The 20,256-nt window shown below is 35.1% G+C and overlaps 1 protein-coding gene across 6 annotated transcripts in view; it reads right to left on the reverse strand.

The window, feature by feature from the left end:
• LOC149687029 (uncharacterized) overlaps nt 1-20,256 on the reverse strand; it is a 219,674-nt gene that overhangs the window by 24,907 nt on the left and 174,511 nt on the right. Inside the window, exons 4-5 of one of the 6 annotated variants that reach the window (XR_016383602.1) lie at nt 12,937-13,068; nt 12,305-12,319 (exon numbers count right to left, since the gene is read on the reverse strand). The exons of the other annotated variants lie outside the window; for them this stretch is intronic. The gene's annotated coding sequence lies outside the window, so the exon portion shown is untranslated. Of the gene's footprint in view, nt 1-12,304; nt 12,320-12,936; nt 13,069-20,256 lie in introns of those variants that run through there. 6 annotated transcript variants of the gene reach the window in all.

Raw genomic sequence — 20,256 nt, forward strand, 5'->3', positions numbered from 1 at the left:
TAATTTTTTTGAGGAGCTTAAGTTGTAGATTTTTAGCCACATCGTAGTATAGTATTGAACCCGGGTCGCTGGCGCAGCAGTAAGACACGCTACCACTGAACCATAGAGACTCGATGGAACATTCGAGTTTTCATCCTTTAGGTTATCTCGAAAGTGTCGGGGATAGGGGAGGGTACCTCTCTATCTGTACGGTCGGATACTTTTCAATTTTAATCTGTGGGGTCGGACATTTCTGATTTTTTTTAGGGTCTTTGAATTTTTTCTTTTTATTTGTGTGCTAATTAAATAGATAACGATGTGGCTGCTTGGGTCGACTTGTTATTTGATACATTCATAGTAACTTTATTTTAACCTTCAATAGCTTTTTATTTACACTTGAGAAGCATAGTTTTTACTAAGTTATCATTCTAAAAACTTTTTAGAATGATAACTTACTTTGAGGATGATGTCAGATTGTAAATCAGTTTAACAGGTTTCGTTGAGTTGTTGATTTAATTTTGTAATTATCGTTGAGCAATTCAAATGGAGCCTTAAATTTTTCATAATAACTTTACGCAAGGAGACCCAGCTTTAGACTCACCCAGTGAGTCAGGCCTCCTTGTGTAACACTTGAAGCCCAGGCCTCCCCGGGTAAATGCAATGAATCCTCTTAGTCCGTAAACTATGTATTCTCCCTAATTATCTTTATGTTCATTTTATGGAGAAGCTTAAGTTGTAGATTTTTATTTGATAAATTCATAGTAACGTTATATTAACCTTCAATACCTTTTTATTTATAGTTGAGTATCATAGTTTTCAGAATGATAACTTAATTTAAGGATGATGTCAGTTTATAAATCTCGTTAATTGAGTTCCCCCTTTCCCACAGCGCAGGTCTGAAATTTAAATCACTTGGCAGAGACTGGAGGTGGCAACGTTGAGTGACAGACTCTCAATGGGTATTTAAGTAACTGGGATACATTTAAATTGAAATTCCAAATTATAATTAAATACTTTTTGCTTGATACCTTGATGTTAACGTAATCAATCCTTGAATTAGTTAATTTCGTTTGACATTAGTCAGAGTTTCGCATTTCTTACTCCTGTTATCGTCGTTGAGCCATTCAAATGCAGCCTTAAACTTTTCATATTAACTTTAATTAAACCATGAGTATGTTGGTTGCGTTTGTCATTAATGGTATCTAATCATCGATCATCCGTTAAGCCTTAGACCTTGCCATAAGCAGGCGACAATCTAGACGGAGTTTGTAGTCTATTCATGACATCTCATTTTGCGCTCTATTGGATCTCTCAACACTATCGTTAAATTTATTACTTAATATATTTTTTTTAAATATAATAATCATATTAGCGATTTATAATTATTTAACTTTAAATGAGTATGTTTCATTTATTTAAATTACATTGCTGAAAATTATTAAGCAAGCGCCAGGCAGTCTAGGGAAAATTCTCTCTGCCCTCTCTCTCTCTCGTCTTTGGCTTACAATATATAGCTGCAGCTAGTTGCGGGCGTCGGGGAGGGGGGTGTTCCTTCTTCCTCTCTCTTCTCTTGACTCTAACTTAACTCGATTCATCTACTAAGCGACCGTGGCTAAGTTGGCTGGAGCAGGCGTCTTCACTGGCGTCAAGTATGGGTCAGGAGGTCGCGGGATCGGTTCCCGGTGTGGCAGAAAAATAACTTCAATTGAAATAAAATACGTTACGCCACCTAGGATGTGAAATATGGGTGAATTTCGGGTCGAAAATTCGCGGGAAATTTGAAACTCTAAAGGTTAATTTATGACGAAACTCATCAGGTCACACCAGCCAGCCTTCCAACAGAGGTCGGAACCATCATTTTACAGCTCCAAAGAGCGGCAAAACGAAAAACACACTAGAATAACAGTATATGGTTTTTCTTTCCTTTTCTATTTTTCATCCTTTCCTTATTCAGGGGAATTAAACGAATTCATGTGAGTGCTGGTTCAGGGAGGATGTAATATCTCCATTGCAATCTATAAGCTTATAGGGAACCCCTGAAAGATAAGTCTAAAAAAAGGGGGTGAGTGTATACCAGTCGGTTCCGGTGAATTCCTTCCTGGGGCTTCACTCTTTCGCCTTTTAATTTCGTTTAAGTCTCCCAGAATAAAATTAAACCAAGTAGAAAAGAGTTTCGTATAAAAGATCAGAGCCGCGCCCGGTTATATAAGGTTATTTTCACGCTTTACCGAGTTTGCGATTGGTATATCAACCAAACTGGCTAGACACACCCCTCAGGCTTTTTTTATTATTATTCTACTTTTTTTTTCCCTCCCAGAAATTTTCTTTTTGGTTTCTTTGAGTTCAGCCCTTTGGTCTGTAATAATAAAATATTTTTAATTATTTCCAGCAGTTTTTGTTGATCACTGAATAACTTTAATTAGGGTAAGGCCAGAAGCGAATTAACGTAACAGACAAACACGGCGAATGCTATAATTTAAAAAAAAAAGTATACTACCCCCTTCTCTCGCAAATTGCAATTTTAATATGCTTGAAATAAAAATTTCGTTAGATTCCCTCTCCTTTTGACAAAGCGCATCTTTGTCTTCGAACTGCAGTGAGTTATGTAAAAGGGATTAGGCCTATATAACTGTAGGCAAAGTGTGATTCAGTGTTAGAAATATCATGTCGCACAGCGAATTAGACTTGCATCGAATCAAATACCTTCTTGCCCATCTTGTTTAAAAGGCGTATTCAAATTGTAGAAATCACTAGGAATTTGATTTTTTCCTGAACTCACTTCTAGATGCCGTCCTATGATCTTGCGCTCTGTTTCCTACTCCAATACAGTCACGAAGAGTCTTACTCTTCTGGAAAACGCCCGAGGGTTGAGTTTAACTGATAGAGATTCCTAAGAGAAGTGCAGTATAGGAAAGAGAGAGAAATGGGGCGAAGAGGAAGGTCGAATAACGTGATTAAGGTCTGGCAGATGTTACCACCGCCAAGATATCGGAGAAGTTTTCCTCCTCTCTCTGCAATCTCTTCCCTTCCTTTAGCCCTTGCCAAGATTCTTCCTGAGAGAATTTTTTAGTCGATTTTTGGTCGAAAAATCGATGAAATAGAGCCCTTTCGGATCTGCATGCTTGATTGAAGGTTATATAGCTAACAAGAAAAAGGTCTTTGGGAGCACCCTTGGTAACATTGAAAAAAATAAATTGAGAAAAATGGGGATTCAAAAAGTTTAAAAGTCGAATTGTGTTCTTCGATTGTTAGAGGGTTCCTCATAGTTGTAAAGGAAATTGGAAGTGAACGAAAAATAACAAACTTTCTTCTGTAAGTTCTTAATCCACGAAATAAGGACTACCATTAAAGGATTATCTGATCGGTGGCACTAGAACACTATAGCTGCGTTCAGTGCACTAGATAAAACATGAAAATCTGAGGCGTACTATACACAATATTCGTTATAATAAGATAGTAGTAGTGTTTATCAAGTGTGCTTGAATATAATATATACCATAAAAACAGCATGGGGTACTTTACTGCTTCTAATGGACCCTAGCATTAGCCAGGAGAGCGTTATCCTGATGACATTAGATAGTTTACCGTAAAAATAACAGTCATGTCTAACGACTAGCAGAGACATCGACGAAGTTCAAATCGAGATGTAATAACTGATCATTAAGATGTTAGTATCCGTCTCTTATGTCATTACTTCAAGCTTTAAAAAAGGCCCTAATCTACGTAATGCGTCTAAATTTAATTTCGATGTCACAGATATAGAAGACCATATAATTAAAATCAAAGAAAAATTCAAAGAAAAGAGCAGTCACGTTGTCCCACATCTTATGTTTGGACAGGCTATTTCGTGGTACCGGGGTCAAATATGCTGGTACACTTTGCATAACTGAAAAAATTCACTCGTTTTCGAATTTGGATGACTAAAGGTGGCTACATTTAACAAATACGATATTCAATGACGGAAACCGAACAAGTCCGCAGACCCTAACCTAACCTGCAACTCTGCTCCAGCGTTGACCCTTCAATGGAGTAATTTCTTTCTCGTATATGGCAACGTCATAACCCTCTGTCTCTTACCTTAGTGATATCCCCCATTCCGGGGTCAAATAGTATTCTAGTCTATTAAAAAGATGCCCCTAACGTTGGGAATAGATAGTCCACTCCCCCTCTGTATCGAAATTATAGCAAACACAAAGATACTAAACCAGTTAATGCGGGGTCTTCCATCTCGTTTTAAATTATTTTTTAAATAATCTCAGACTTTACGCACGATTTCAATATCCCCAAGGCACACTCTGTTCAACTGATAGCGATGCTCAACCATTATAAATCTCACATTGTGTAAAGAACTCGTATGACGTTTAAATGACGGTAGTGAGTTTATTCTAAATTACTTAACATATACGATATGATAAATCCCAAATTAGTGAAACTAATTACCGACTGTATAAAAAACAACCGCAATCTTCAAAATAACAATCATGTGCATGTGCATTGCACACCTTCACATCTTGCACATTGTTGATTTTAACAATATGCAAAACCACAAACAGAAACTCGCTATAGAAAACCAGCAAAATATTCATTTGACATAAAGCCAGATCACATGCCAGAGTTAACACACTCATTCCAGCAGAACTAGTGCAATTTTTCTCAATATCTTTATCATAGTAAGGCCCGTAGCCACGGGGGGGGCACCAGGGGCAATGCCCCCTCAAAAAGAATATCCTGCCCCCTCAAATAAGATTTCGGTTTGCCCCTAAATGCCCCCTCAAAATTTTCCAATGCCCCCTTATCAAATAAACTTTGCCCCTGTAATGAATATTTTCATTTTGGTACACAAATAATAAAACTATTTAGAATGTATATTAACGTATTTTAGACTTGATTGTCTTTACCTGTGTATATCCCTGATACACTTGGAGTTTTTCACTTGATATATCCTTAAGATATATCCTGATTCACTTGTATGTTTTAACTTCACTTTTGATATGTATGCCTGATACACTGGAATTTTTAGCTTTATGTCGTTATCCTTGATATATATCGCTGGTTTTTGTCATCCAGGACCAAAATGATATAATGTCGGGGTAGAGACTAATATTTGGAGCCTGAACAGCGACTTGCGAAGTTGCGAAGTCGCAAGCTTTTCCTGCCTTACTCGAGTATTTTCACTTTAACGGCGAGCTATGTCACATGAAAGAAAGTGAAACTTAACTTCGCTAGCCTACGAAAAAGATCTGACTAGAAATTTAGATTTAGAATTGTTTATTAACAATCTATTTTTTTTAAACTTTTTAAAAAAGTTTGATTTTCAAATGTTAAATGAGTGTCAATAATGAAATACCTGCGGAAATATTTATTATAAATATTAAACTTTTCTTTTGCCATGGTAAAAAATTTTTTATAATGAAAGACTAATTTTTCGAAGAAAAACTCATGGTAATGATTTAGTACCTTATTAGATGTAAAATTTTCTAATAAATACAACAAGCTTGTTGTATTTATTAAAATTATTAAAACTAGTCTATCATTAGGAAATATTTATTGTTTGACAAGTTTGATATTTATGTTATCCCATAAAAAAATTCCATTTGCCATGCCCCCTCACAGAAAGATACTTCCCCCTCGGCGTAACATTTCTGGCTACGGGCCTGCCCATAGTCATTCTTCTTATTTCTTCTAGGATTCACAGGCTGACTTTACCGATTCTTACAGTTATGACTTAAAAGGGTGAGTACACGGGAAAAAAACAAAGACTATCTACATCATTTGGATGGACTAACTAGCGTGAGGTTTATGGAGTCTTACTTTTTCATGCTCAGTTGCGAATGAAGTATATGTAATACAAGTCTGGAAGTAGATGACAGTTTATGGTTCTTCCGCGCCCTCTCTCTATTAATCTCAGAGTAAGTATTGAAAATGCGTATTTTCAAATGTTGGGTTGACAATCACTGATATGATAAACCGCTGTTTTGACACACCCTGAAACGCTGTTGTAAGAGCCGATTTCCTATCCGCAAATCGAATTCAACGCTGGCATTTTAAAATGCGCATTTTTATTCAATTTTCCCTGCTCGCTTCGCCATCTACCCACGCGTAACTTTCATCAAAAACCAACCTTCGCAATTTTCATTTCAATTTAAACGTCTTCATTTTTTCCCGATTTGACGCAAAGATGTTTAAGACAGGTCCAAGGTTTCAAGAAAAAAATTCTAGGGGAAATTACAAGAGGTGTCGGGTGTTGAGTGTTGCTAGGCTGATATATTAAGCTAAAGCTAAAGAAAGGCACGAAGAATCCAGCCTTTAAGTATGGTGCTTCTGTTAAAAGTTTGAAAACCGATAGAAGCCGAAGTTTCGGAAGGAAAAGGAGACGAACGGCAAAAAGAGCTGGTCCTTACCCCAGCCCTTTTCATCTCGCCACCATGCCATTTTCTTTTCAATGGTATTTTCTTTCTCTTAACAGAAAAATATCGATTATTTTTTCCGCGACTAAAATATCTTTCTGTTTCTATAACCATGAGGATTAGTGTAATAAATACACAATTGAGCAACACAAAAAAGGTATCTCTAGTAGTAATTATTGTTTCGTTCCACACATACATATACTACAAATAGATTATATAATATCTGTAAAATTAGGCATGATTTCGCCTAAAAATGTCAAACCGGAAAAAATCGGCATGAGAAAGTTACAGACCCAGTATTTTAAAACTTCACAAACGTTAATTAAAAAACTTACAAGAGCCTTGTCTTTCTAAACCAATAAAAGACGTTCACCCAGTAATTCTTGCTATCAACATTTTTCGATTGTACCGCAACATTGTTAGTTGGGTACAATGGGTTTTAATTTAAGATATATTTCAACTGGATTTGAAACTACAAAAATATATATTTTCCTTATTTATTCTACCAAAATTAATATTCCCTGCAATGTTACTGTACATTTGTAAAAGACCCAGTTGTATTCAAGAGTATGTGAAAAATCACGTTTGTCGGGTCTCCTGAAAGCTTATCAGTTTTAGTCTTCCACTCCATTCCCGGTTTTCAAGTGAATTATAACATCTAGCTAGCAGGATAATCTCGGGTGTCAATCAATAACTAAGGCTTCAGCCCCACGCTCTAGCGCTTTGTGGGAAAGAGAGGTTCGCACATACTCTAAAATTGTTATCTTTCTAGCTTCCTCCTTGGTCTCTCGTCTGCTCCTTTCTTTTAATCATAATTACCGTAATTTTCGCACTTTTGGGTTGGGCGAGACTGTATTTATATATAGTAGTAGAACACAATTGTCCTCGCTAGACTCGCGTGATTTTTGTGTAGTTTCTTAAGGACAGTTTTGTTACATTTCCTGAATTGTGTTTCTGAAAAATTTTGTAAATTTATATGTAACAACCCTATTGTTAATAATAATAGTTACTATTTTGTAAATTTTCTAACTTAAAACCGAAATGAGATATTACAATGGAACCATAATTATTGCTTGAAGCGCGAAGTAAATAGCGTTCAAAACAGATAAAGGTGCTATATGACAAAGTTTATCGAATAGAATTGAAAAATTCCAACTCTTTACATAACTGGAGAGTATTCGGGATTTGCTACCCTACAATTAAAATTATCATTTGAAATATATAATCATCATCCTAAATAGTTTTTACTTCTGAAAACAGAATAATCAATTTCCAATGGAAATTACACGGACCGTATCTTCTCGGTTTCAAACTTACATATTATATTTAGTCCATTTTGTCCTTTCAAAGTAATGGAAAGACATTATACACATTTCAAATTAAGTGATATTCCCAGCAGCAATGCCGTATACTTCTACGTCTATACTCTGCGCTTTTTCCCTGGATCACTTTGCCCTTTAAAGAATCACCAGCCTGGAAAAGGCGTACGTGTGTGGAAGCCTTTGTTAGTCAATATTCTTACTAAAGCAACACAAATAGAAAGTAAAAATAGTCTCGTCGAAAAGTATCGCATGGCAAATTTACACGACGGTAAAATCTCTTGAACTGCCAATCTACCATGTCGAAGGGGAATTCTGATCTTTTGAAATACGAGTATTCTAACTAATGGTATATTTTCATCTAATTTACAACAATATTACAGTAACAAAACAGCATATCTACACAACTAATTCTCATAAATATTTCCAACAAGACGACTTTAATATTTTGAAAGTTTTGTTTATACCCTCATTTTCTATCTCTTTCACAGTATATCTTACCTGTATATAAAACTTTCGTTAAGAAATTTGTTTTTATTTCCTCTCATGGGGTAGGCTAAATCTCGCTGAAATATCCTTGGAATGGTCCAGTTCTAAACATTATTATCCTATAAAATCTCAACCATAACATGAAAAAGCAAAGATTCAAAAAAAAAAAACATCTTATTTTGAAAATTTCTACCGAGCTCGTGAAAGATGAGCAAACTATTTCTTGGATGAGCAAAACAATACTTGACAATATTATTTTCTAGGTATCGATGATTTTTACATTATTCTTGATTCATCTCCCCCTCCGCAAAAAAATAGATATTTTTATAGAAAGGTTTTCACTTCATTGATAACATTGTTAGGAAAAAAAGAAGTAGGGGTCTAACTTATAAGCCTGTAAGTTTTACAAACGTCTACAGAATACAGTAGCGATATACAGGGTATTTTTCAATAAGGAGAAACCCTTACCAGGGAGAAATGATTTAAAATGGAGTAGAAATACGATAGGCAACGCACCGCATCAGAACTCTACTAGTGTACCGCGCGCACGCTTTCACCCTTCGGTAAGCGATTGTCAAGTGCTGCCACGTAGCGCCATTGTATTTGTATGAGAACTAGTTTCTATTTTTACGACTTCGTATTGTACGACGCTACCTAAATCCTGAGGATGCTGGGAGTACTTCGGCGCCGTAGGTGAGGGTACAGAGGGTATGATGATTACCACTCCATCCTTCTCTCCTTCAAGCCCTTACTACGGAACGAACATAGGCTAAGTACTGCGTTTTTTTATTTGACGTGTTTTAAATAGTCATATCGCATTATCGAGAGATTATTAAACTTACCGTCATGTGTGCAATGCCTTCTTTGTCTATAAAGGTTAGGGGAAATTTAGGTTGTATAGAATGACTCTTAAATATATTTGCAAAGAGAATTAACGTTATATTTTGCAAAACAGTGTATCCTATGGTCAGTGTCTTTCTAACGTTTGTCAAGGAAAATAACTTTCTACAGGTATAAGGTTAAATAACTACAATGCGAAAATATATATAAATTGCAAATGAAGATTTAAAATTAATATGGTATGGAAACTAGGATTAAATATCTGAACTATTCTCATCTTCTGTTGTCTGTTGAGCTTGATTACCAGTAATTTATTTCCCATCAGATTAAACAAAGCGTACTAACTAAAAATAACATAATTTAAATTTCTTTATAATAATACATTAGTTTTTTTTTCTATTTTATTTCTCAAGTTCGGCGAAGACCGAGACTAGTAGTAAGAATCCGGTGTTTTCAAGATTGAGATTGTAGCAAACTTAGTTATTATTTGAACACGAGTATCACATCAACTTTGAGCGGTAAGTATGACCACTGAACTCGAGCAGTCGAGTGAAAAATAACATCTACCTTCGATATTTACTCATCTGCTTTCCTTAGTTTTTATATTGTCGTTGGGTTAACCAACAATTCATACATTATTTGATGACCTTCTGCTATGAAATTAGACCCTCACTATGATTGGAGGACTAAGTTCTCGTTTCAATTTGCCTTGCAGCCCGTGTTTATCGAGTGTTTCCACTGCAAATTTCCTTGCAATGGAATTTCTTGTTGGGCCCGCAAGAAAAACCGATAAATAAGTGAGCTAAGTAAAAGGTTTTCTCTTCTTTTTGGCTTAAAACACAGACGGAGGCGCTGTGTGTGTCTAAAGTAAACCTTTTCCCTACGTTTTGGGGCAATTGAAACGACTTGGTAAATTAAAGGTTGCCTAATTCCTGCTAAGCTTTTATGGAGCGGCTTTGCATGGAAAAATCGATTCGAAGAATTTTCCTAAGGGTTAAAACTTTTTCTTTGTTTCGTTTCAATGCTGTACGGAATTGAATAGTAACTTCCAACAAACTGTTTGTTGTTCATTTAATTATGTACGTTGTACGCTTATGTGATGGAAATGAATGTTTCAAGGGTCTGGCACCGTTAAACCAAAGTCACTACGTCACGTGAAGGTAAGAATTACTTTGGGGTCGTTCTTATGTACAGCTCATTAACAATCGAGACCGAATGTGACAAAATGTAGGGACCCTGAAGGATGATTCTGCCTGCAGTAATCGCATATAGTATAGCTGATTTATTATAAGATGAAATTTGAATTAACGAAACTATAGTTTATCCCCTATTTCAATGCACAGAGGGTATAAAGAGGGGGAGTTGAAGATAGCGGATTTGCCATAGTATTTTGGGAGTTCTCTGTTTCTTTTTCCTATTTGTAGTATTTTCTTCCTAATATCCGTTTCACGTTATTCAACCAATAAGAGGGCAGATAAGGATGGACGCGCACACCGGAAGCTTAGAGGTAAACTTTCAAAGCGAGAACACTCCAGCCAAGCTTTCTACTCCTCTCTTTATGCCCTCTTTGGAATTACTGATTTACAGTGGTTTTCGTCAAGTAAGTAATTAGAATACAACAAATAAATATCCAATAAATAATGGAAAATATGTTTATATAGCCATTTTGTATAAATTGTGTCAGAATATAATTGTAATCATAAACGATACAATTAAATAATTATCATACTGAAAATTTGAAAATTTTCATCAAAGATAGATTGTGATTTTCTTCTTATTTTTTTTTTTTGCAATTCAAACAAAAATGAAAAAAAAAAATAATCCGGGATATTACTAAAATTAAACATATACTTAAATATAAATTGTAAACGTTAGTCTAATTGTTTAAATGAAAATCTATTAGCTTTTATTTTTAGCAGAAGTGAGATGAGACCAGAAGTACTGAGCTAACCAAATTCTTCACTCAGCGAAAGTGAAAATTCTTGATAACACACGAACGGTTGGCCCTCTGGTAGCGGTTTCTGAATTTTCCCTCCAAAACGTGAGACGCTCGTGGCGGTAGACGGCCGAACTAGATTCCAGCACCCGCGTCCGTGATCCGCGGCTTTAGGTTGAGGTGAAGGGGGTAGGAAATGTTCACTTCTAGTCTCATCTCACTTCTGTTTTTAGTCATGTAAATGCCGAAGATCAGCCAAGCATCAGACTCTCATGAAGATAATTTAACGTTCTAATTGAGTTCATATACAAACGTAAAGCGTTTTGTTTACCAGCGAAAATGCTTTTAAGATTATTTTCGAAGGCCAAGCAAATAAACTATAGTAAAAGGTATTAGGTACTTACAGGGACAGATTTGATTTTAGATGTAGGGAAAGAGAACGGTTAGTATTTACTTCAGTCCGACTCATAGCCCAGTATAGAGCCTCTCCCTCCAACACTTAACGAAAAGTTTAAATTATCTAATTGGCTCACTTTAACTATGTTTTGATGACGTTGCTGACAGGGACAGCGAAAAATACGTTATTCCTTTTTACCTCTGTCGCTGTGACCCGTCTCTTCTTTCACGACCAACCGTCCCGGGGAAGGGACGTGCGCCCATTCCTACTTCTAAAATTAAATCTATCCCTGGTACTAAGTTGAGCACCTCTATAAGTCAGTCAACTTCTGGTAATACAGCATTTAGATCTCTAATTATTTTGAAGTCATAAGTCCATTAAATAAAAGGAATTTTTAACGTGTGACGTCAGTAGCGCCATCCTTGCACTAAGCCGGAAACTAATTATCTACTTATTAAATTATAAATGTGGCTTTTTCCAACATTTTTAAATCTTCAACATCGGTTTCATTACTTGACAACTATTTAATTTATTTAGTTTTTTTAATACACACCTATTTAGTTTAATTCGATTTAAAGCTTTTATAGAGATATTTATAAGTAGTACGACTGAGTTGGACAATTGAAGAATTAAATGTCTATTTTACTTGTTTACTAATTTCAAAAATAGTTTCGATTTTAAAAGTTTTTTATGGTTTAACTGTTCCGGTTTTAAGGATGGAAAGGCTAGAAAGTTTTTGAAATGATGCGACATGGGGAAAATGAAATCGATAAATTCGAAAGTGATAGGTGCTCCATTAGCAAGTCGTCAGATTTTGACGCCCCCAAAAAGCGAAAGAGAAAAATCTTGGTGTGGTTTTAAGAGTGGCAGCGAAGCCTCCCTTGGCGGAAATCTGTAGGTCAAAAGCATCTGCCCAATGCCATCCAGGATTCAAGATGAGAATTTTTCTACACTGTAAGGAGAAACTCTGTGAAGAGCAGCTAGAATAAGTGGGATAGGACGGGATGAGATCAGAAATAGAGGATGCAGGGATGAAGATGAGTATTTGATACGTTTTTGGAAGGCGAAGCAGGTGGCACCAAAAATCTCGCCATAACTAAAAGAGGGAAGAGCGATGATTCGACTTCCTAACCCTCATACCTACTAAAGCGCCACCATCAAAGGAAAGCCTGAATTTTAGAAGGCAAGGAATCTTAAGACGAAATGCATTTTCCCTTCGGATTTCTTTAATATGTAACTAAAGCTACATGAGAGGGGAGTCTAAATATTTTACATAAATTCGAACAAATTATTGAGAATCTGCAATATTTATAGCATTTTTAAAGAAACAAAAAAAAAAGAGGCGAGTGATATAAGCAATTTCGATGATATCATAGACTTTGTATCCAGCAATTGATCACTTTTAGGCTTGAGTCAAGACAGAGATTTATATTTCCTAATATGGGAGACTTATTGTTAGGTTGCGGAAATACTTCCATTGACACACAATATTTGTTTTAAGATTTCAAAAAGCGGGTTTATCTTGGCCACGTTTGTATTTCCAGTAGTAAATAAATAAATATACTATACTTTATATTCATTTGAAAATTGCGACAGATTCGTGCCAGACCATTCGACCGAGCGTAAGTCTTCGAGACTATCACGGAAATTGCCAACATCACTTTGCTAATCAGCATTATCTACCGAGCATTACACTTTTCTCTAGAAATAAATTAAGTGAAATAAAGTATACTTTTCTCTAAAAGTAAATAAAGTGAAATGAAGAATACTTTTCTCTAGGACTAGAAACAAATAATGTGAAAAAAAGTATACTTTTCTCTAGAAGAAAGTAAACTGAAATAAAGTATACCATTTTGTAGAAATTAATAAACTGATATCAACTATACCGTTCTCAAGAAGTAAAAAAACTATACTTTTCTCTGGAAGTAAATAAAATGAAATAAAGTATATACTTTTCTCTGGAAGTAAATAAAATGAAATAAAGTGTATACTTTTCTCTTAAAGTAAATGAACTGGAGTAATTTATAATTTTTTCTAGAAGTAAATAATATGAAATAAATTATATTATTCTCTAGAACTAAATAAACTGAAATAAATTATACTTTTCTCTGGAAAAAACTATACTTTTTCTAGAAATATATAAATTGAAAAAAGTATGCTTTTCTAGAAATAAATAAATTGAAAAAAGTATGCTTTTCTAGAAATAAATAAATTGAAAAAAGTATGCTTTTCTAGAAATAAATAATTTGAAGTAGGCATACTTTCTCTAAATAACTTTTAACTAAATAATTTCTCATATAAAAATTTAAATAAAACCTGTAAATATCTTTTATAATTTATTTCGGTGTATATGAAATGAAAAATTTTCATAACTTTCAATAACAATTTTTTTTTCAAAAACAGGCATGCATGCAATATTTTGTGTAACAAATTTTGGTAAGTAGTGTTTTCAATTTTGAATCTTTTTCCATCTCTAGCTATACCATCTCTGACATTAAAACTTCGTAAACATAGACGCCCAAAGAAGCAAAAGTCCCCGAAGGGTAACGAGTCTATTGGCCACTAGAATATTAGAAAAAGGCTAAGCGGTGAGCAAGCGAGAGAGTTTTTTTCACATTTTTTAAATCAGAATACAATAAACTGTAGGACCTAAGTGGTCACTCTCTTGCCAAAGCAAGAGCAATAAATTAAAGCAGATTTTTTAAAAATTAATTATTTCGCCAAAACTTAAAAGAAACTAAACGAATCTCGGTTAACACTTTAAACTAGGTCAACAATATTGCAGTGTTTTCACTCTGCTGCAATATTTAACCATTAGCTCTCCCAAGAACCAGATAGCAGAAGAGCAGCTAAAGCTAAGGGGCCAAAATACCGCGATTCTTCATTTAGTAAATATAGACACGTGCAAATAAAAAAATATCCGTGATATATCAGGCTGACTTCAAAATGGTATTATTATAAGAGAGATCCAGTTTTGTCTGTCAGTCTTTAGCAATTAGGTTGTATGCTAAGTATATAGCATGTTTGGTAGTATTAATGTTATGCTTGCCCTCAACGGCATTTAAGTCCGGCGTTTTCCTAATGCATCATACCATTGATTCGGTTACGCCTCGAATCGCTTTCGGCAACCGCTTATAAGTTATACTTCTATTAACAGTTCGATTGATTAGTGTTGCGCATGGCCGGTTGTGCAAACTACAGATGGCTCTTTATGATTATACCAAAGGGTAAAATCAACGAGGTATGAAATTTAGGTATTATTAATTGCTAAGAAAAATATGATTAAGCTTAGTGAAAGCAGACCTTTGGGGAATGCATAATAACAAAGATGTGACGAGCTTATGTACACGCATAAGTACACTAACTATGCTTCGTCATGCTAGAGGCTAACTGAAAGCTTGTTCGAGAACGACGCGAGATTGACTACACTCGGGTTTTGCAGTTCCTATTCAGTCTGCACTAAGTCTTTGACTGCGGCTCACCAGGCTTTAAGAGAATTTATGATGTTTCACCAACGTTAATTCGTTACAAGCTCTCAGTAACCAGTGTCAAACTTATGGAACATATCTTATGAACTAATGTTAACCAAGTTATGAATTAACGAAATGATTCGATTTCCTAATGGTTTAACTGGGAGCCAGTAATTTTGTATAAAAGCGCTTGAATTTTATTTGATGGTTATTTGAAAATAAAAGCAAAACAAACAAAAGACGAGATGTTAAATACTTCACCAATTTACCCCAGATCTTTATTTTTTTTAAATGACTTAGATACAGACAAAAAATAGCTAGATTGCGTAGGAAAAACGTTTCTTTATTCAGCGTTAGGCCTATGCTACAGCGTTGAAGCATTCATATGAGAAGGGTGACAGCCGAAGGTAGTGCCGTTTAATTTAACAATTTAATATAAACGTCAAAGTTGATCGTTTTAAAGCATGGTAATAAGAGAGAAATATACGTACTACTAGGTTCAATTACAAGCTTAAATAATTATTTGATCGTTGTGGAGATTTGGCTTGTATAATTTAAACTCACAGGACAAGTCTTATGGATGTTTTCTCTTTTGGTTAACGAATTGTTCTGGTAGAGATTGTAGTGAGAAAGTCAACATAAGCCCAACATAAGCGAAGTCGGTCAAAAGAACGAAAATCAAACAGTAAGAAAATTTCAAACCTTGAAAGTTAGTGTGAGGTGGAAAATTTATTTCCTACCACACGTCGTGGATAACGAAATCCTCCCATATGTATAAATAAAAAAATATAGCAAATTTCACAACGCGGCAACACTTGCCACTCCTCTTCCAATTGCCGGTCATTTTATAGCGACAATAATAATCAGATCATGGGGGATTTCAAATGGTGACGATAAAACAAACGTACGTTAAAATAATCGTTTGAATTCCACAAAGGTTATTTTCGGGGTGTCTAGTGCATTATGGGTAGGAGGTGTTATCAGCTATTATCTGGTTAAGTGACGTTCAAAGGCACTAAGAAAGCAGCACTGGATCAATCAGACAAAACTATTCACATAGAGGGAGCTAGAAGCCGTATTGCAGACATCCAATTATTCCCATAATTAGATCCCCTTTAACTAAAAAAGTGATCTTCTTGTTTTATCTATTTTTCAGTCTGTTGAATTAATATTTATTTATTGGTCTCGTTTCAAATCTCCAAGTGAATTTGGAAGATACCATTTCCAAGTAATTTTACGAGACTTGTCCTTTAAGTTGATCAAAGGAATGGAATTGTCACTGATTAACGCGTTAAGTTTAGGCGCAGCAGTTTCAGTAGCAATTGGTTCACAATTATTGCCTTTTCGTAATGGCTGCTGCGTTGTTAACCCTAAACGAATTTAACGTTGAAAGCTGCGAGCTTAGAGTGAACGAGCGGAGGATCTCGTCATCGACTGATGCTTATTGATTAAATCAGAAACGGTTTCTCATCTAGCAACAGACTCGCGATTAATACTATTACCTTTGGAAATTAGTGATAATGTTCCAACGTAATTTGCGACCGGATTTAATGTCTTTATAATGCGGGACGGACCCTCCTCGTCGGAATTAGATTCTAGTTGTGATTCTTCAAAATTTAGTTGGAATCACTTTCCTACTAACAATATTGAAGGTTTTGTCCCTTAAGCCAATTAGGTTATAAAAAGCAATTTTTCAGTGGAGGTGATGTGAAATAATTTAATTTTAATGAGTTTTCGCGAATATTTTCCCAAATTTGGTAATGCAGATTTCTTCCATAACTTCTTTCATCATTTGCAGTATCAGAATTAAGAAATATCTACAAAACAATATCAATGCAAATGTTCTGTAGAAGCCAGCATGAAACATGCATTTCATTTGGTATAAAATGCATGAAGGAGAAACCACAACATAACGAAGGCATACTGCTACCGAGAGCGTGGTTAACGTGAAGGGCCCTAGTCACACTCTTTTAAGTTTTCACCTCCCTTACACAATACGGAAGACGGAACAGAAAATATGGTCTCGCTGAATTGGTCTCTCCATTTTGGGCTCGCTGATTTGGTTGCAGGACTAATTGGTCTCACCAATTTTGTCTTAGAACCATTTGGTGACTTGGTCTCGTGACTTTTTGGTCCCGTTACTTTTTGGTCTCGGTACTATTTGGTCGGTCTCGAGATTTTTTGGTCTCGCGACCATTTGGTATCGTGATTATTTGGTCTCGCGACCATTTGGTATCGTGATTATTTGGTCTCGCGACCATTTGGTATCGTGATTATTTGGTCTCGCGACCATTTGGTATCGTGATTATTTGGTCTCGCGACCATTTGGTATCGTGATTATTTGGTCTCGGGAAGGTTTGGTCTCGTGATTATTTGGTTACCTAATTAGTAAACCATGGTCCCAATAATTCTTTGCCACAATTTCCAAAACATTGTCAAATTAATTAGCTGCCAAATTTTCCAAAATATTTCTGTTATTGTTAATAAATTGTTCGTGCTAAGAGGAGGACTTTTCATGCTCATTATATAAATAATCTTCTTACCTCCAAACAAGGTTGGGTTAGGTTTATTTGGGTTATGGGTTGGGTTAGGTTATGTTTGGATTATTTGGGTTTGGTTAGGTTATGTTTGGATTATTTGGGTTTCGTTAGGTTAGGTTTGATTTGGTTGGGTTAAATTTGGCTGGGTTGAGTAAATGCTGAAGGGGTGATAATTTTTTTATAACGAGACTTTCGTGTCCAGAGACCCAATTGTTCCGGGACCAATTTTTTCGAAGACCCAAATTTTTCCCGGGACCAATTTGTCTCTAGACCCTACTGGCCCGAGACCCAATTTGTCTCGGGGCCCATTTGTTCTAATACCAAATCGGCGAGACCATAACGGCGAAATCAAATTGTCGCGGACCGTATCGAAGTTTCAGACCAATATTTATTTGTTAGGAAATGCCGATTTTGACAATGGAGAAAAACACATGAAACTGTGTGTAAAATTAAATACAGGCAATACGACATAGATTAAACAAGTACATACAAATGATCAAAAGTTAAATATAAGGAGCCAACGCTAGATTGTTTCAATATTTTTGTAGTACGAAACTAATGCATTGAACTATAAAGCGTTGTACACTCGTCTCTTTAGTTCATTCGCATTATATGTAATTACTCTTAGTAAATTTTAATTGTAGCACATAACTAATGGTGACATTATTGCCCTCTTCCTAGTTTTATAGCGTTATATTTAGTAAACGAATATCTTCCGTGGGTATTACTGCAATTTTCAAACAATATAAGTTGGTCTGTATACCTAACCTATTATGGCGACATAGGACCGATTGTCGCGCGTGTATGCCTTCATTAACACAACCATGGAATCCCCCTCCCACCATCTTACTACTTGTTCATAGTTGGTTTTTATTCAGTTACCAGAAACCGAAAGTAGACTAATCCAAAGTTTTGGTCGGCATATTGTACTAGGCCGTCGTATATAGTAAAATTTTAAACGAAGAAACGTATGTAAACTCTTCTTTTATGTCAGTAATTACAGTACCTCTAACCATTGTACTATAATTCATGAAATTACTCTATAATTATTTTCTAGTATCTTTAATACATGTGTAAATGGCACTGTATTACTAAAGATATCGGTATCGGTTGAAGTATCGGGATTGGATCATAGTGAGTAAATATCGGTATCGATCGGTATCAGTTCGTGTTAGCACCGGCATCGATCGGTATCGGGTTAAGCCTGGTATCGGCCATCTATTCATTACATTTTTCAGTGTTTCTATCCTATATTGAACACAAAAGAGTTGAATGCATGCAGGAAAAATTTATTGGGATACTATATTTTTAATTTTTTTATGCCTCTATTAATGGAGCAATTGATAACTTCGACACATTCTCATGTGTGAGAAAAGTTTCAGCAGGCAGTTTTGCTTCTCTTCCTCAAGTTTTCGCACGCGTTTTGCTCGTCAAAAGTTCATCAGTATGTCCAGCCTGCCTCGTTTTTCGCCGACTAGTGCACAATTGTTTTTATGTTGAAAGCTCGCGGTAGTTCAAGCTGGGAAAATAATGCTTCAAACCATGACTCACGCTGTTATACGTAGTAAAAGTTGAAGGTGAAACCGGTGGTATTAATATAACGGGTATTTTTTGCGCATTATGGCGCGCGCAGGGCAAGGTGTAAATGCGTGCGTGTTATAGATCCTTTGAAACAGCGATATATAGTCGATCTCCAAGATAGATTTCAAAGTTTCAACGCTTTTGTCGTTATTGAATTTTACATTAAACTAGAGCACATTTATAGTTTTAGTTTGAATTGTTGTTTCTGTCTTTACATAAGCTGAGAAAATGAAGGGAAAGGAACAAGCAGTGCATAGCTCTACGGAGGTAGTCTGATTAATGGTCAGTTAGGAACAAATTATATTATCAAATGACAGGAGCCGAGCTGAAAATTTGAATTGCTTATAGGAAAAATAGGAATTTTTTCCCGGAATTATACGATTTTATAGGGAAAAAAATGTTTTTATAGGAAAATCTCAAAAAAAAATAACAAATTGGATTTAACTTTGAAAGAATAACTTAATTAAAATACATTATATAAAAATGGTGAACGAGCAAATCGAATTTCGGTGTCTATAAATTTTGATAAATTTGATGCTAAAATATACGAAAACGTTTTTAGGATACTATAGGATCTTTCGTGAAATTAAAGGATAATATAGGATCGTTCGTGAAATTATAGGATAATATAAGACATGTTCAAATTATAGGATAATATAGGACATGTACAAATTATAGGATAATATAGGATCGTTAGTGAAATTATAGGATAATATAGGACATGTTCAAATTATAGGATAACATAGGACATGTACAAATTATAGGATAATATATGGCATGTTCAAATTGTACGATAATATAGGATCGTTCGTGAAATTATAGGATAATATATGGCATGTTCAAATTGTAGGATAATATAGGATATGTTCAAATTGTAGGATAATATAGGATATGTTCAAATTGTAGGAAATTATAGGATTTTTATAGGAATTATAGGACCGCTGGACTCCCTGAAATGACATCACATTAAAATATACACTCCTCAGTTTCTTGCAAAATTTATCAAAATATTTGCTCTTTCATTCATCTCCTTCAAAGAAGGCAGCGGCGAATGGGTAAAAATAATTTTAAATACGTCTTCAAGTATTTCCAATTATTAATGAAAACAATGAAAATATTTCAATCAAGCCAAATTGTCACCTTATTCGTTCAACACTTTAAGCATTAAGTTGTCTCCATATTTTTAACTGTAGTATTAAATATTTTTACTTCTGTCCTGAACTTAAGTTCATATATAATATCTTCACTTAAATATCCACTTATCCGATTTTATGGGTTTCAATATCTATCTTACTGCG

The sequence above is a fragment of the Phalangium opilio genome, unplaced genomic scaffold, assembly GCF_054372755.1.
Source record: "Phalangium opilio isolate 3A_F unplaced genomic scaffold, DU_Popi_V2 ptg000031l_1, whole genome shotgun sequence".
NCBI classification, from domain to species: Eukaryota; Metazoa; Arthropoda; class Arachnida; order Opiliones; family Phalangiidae; genus Phalangium; species Phalangium opilio.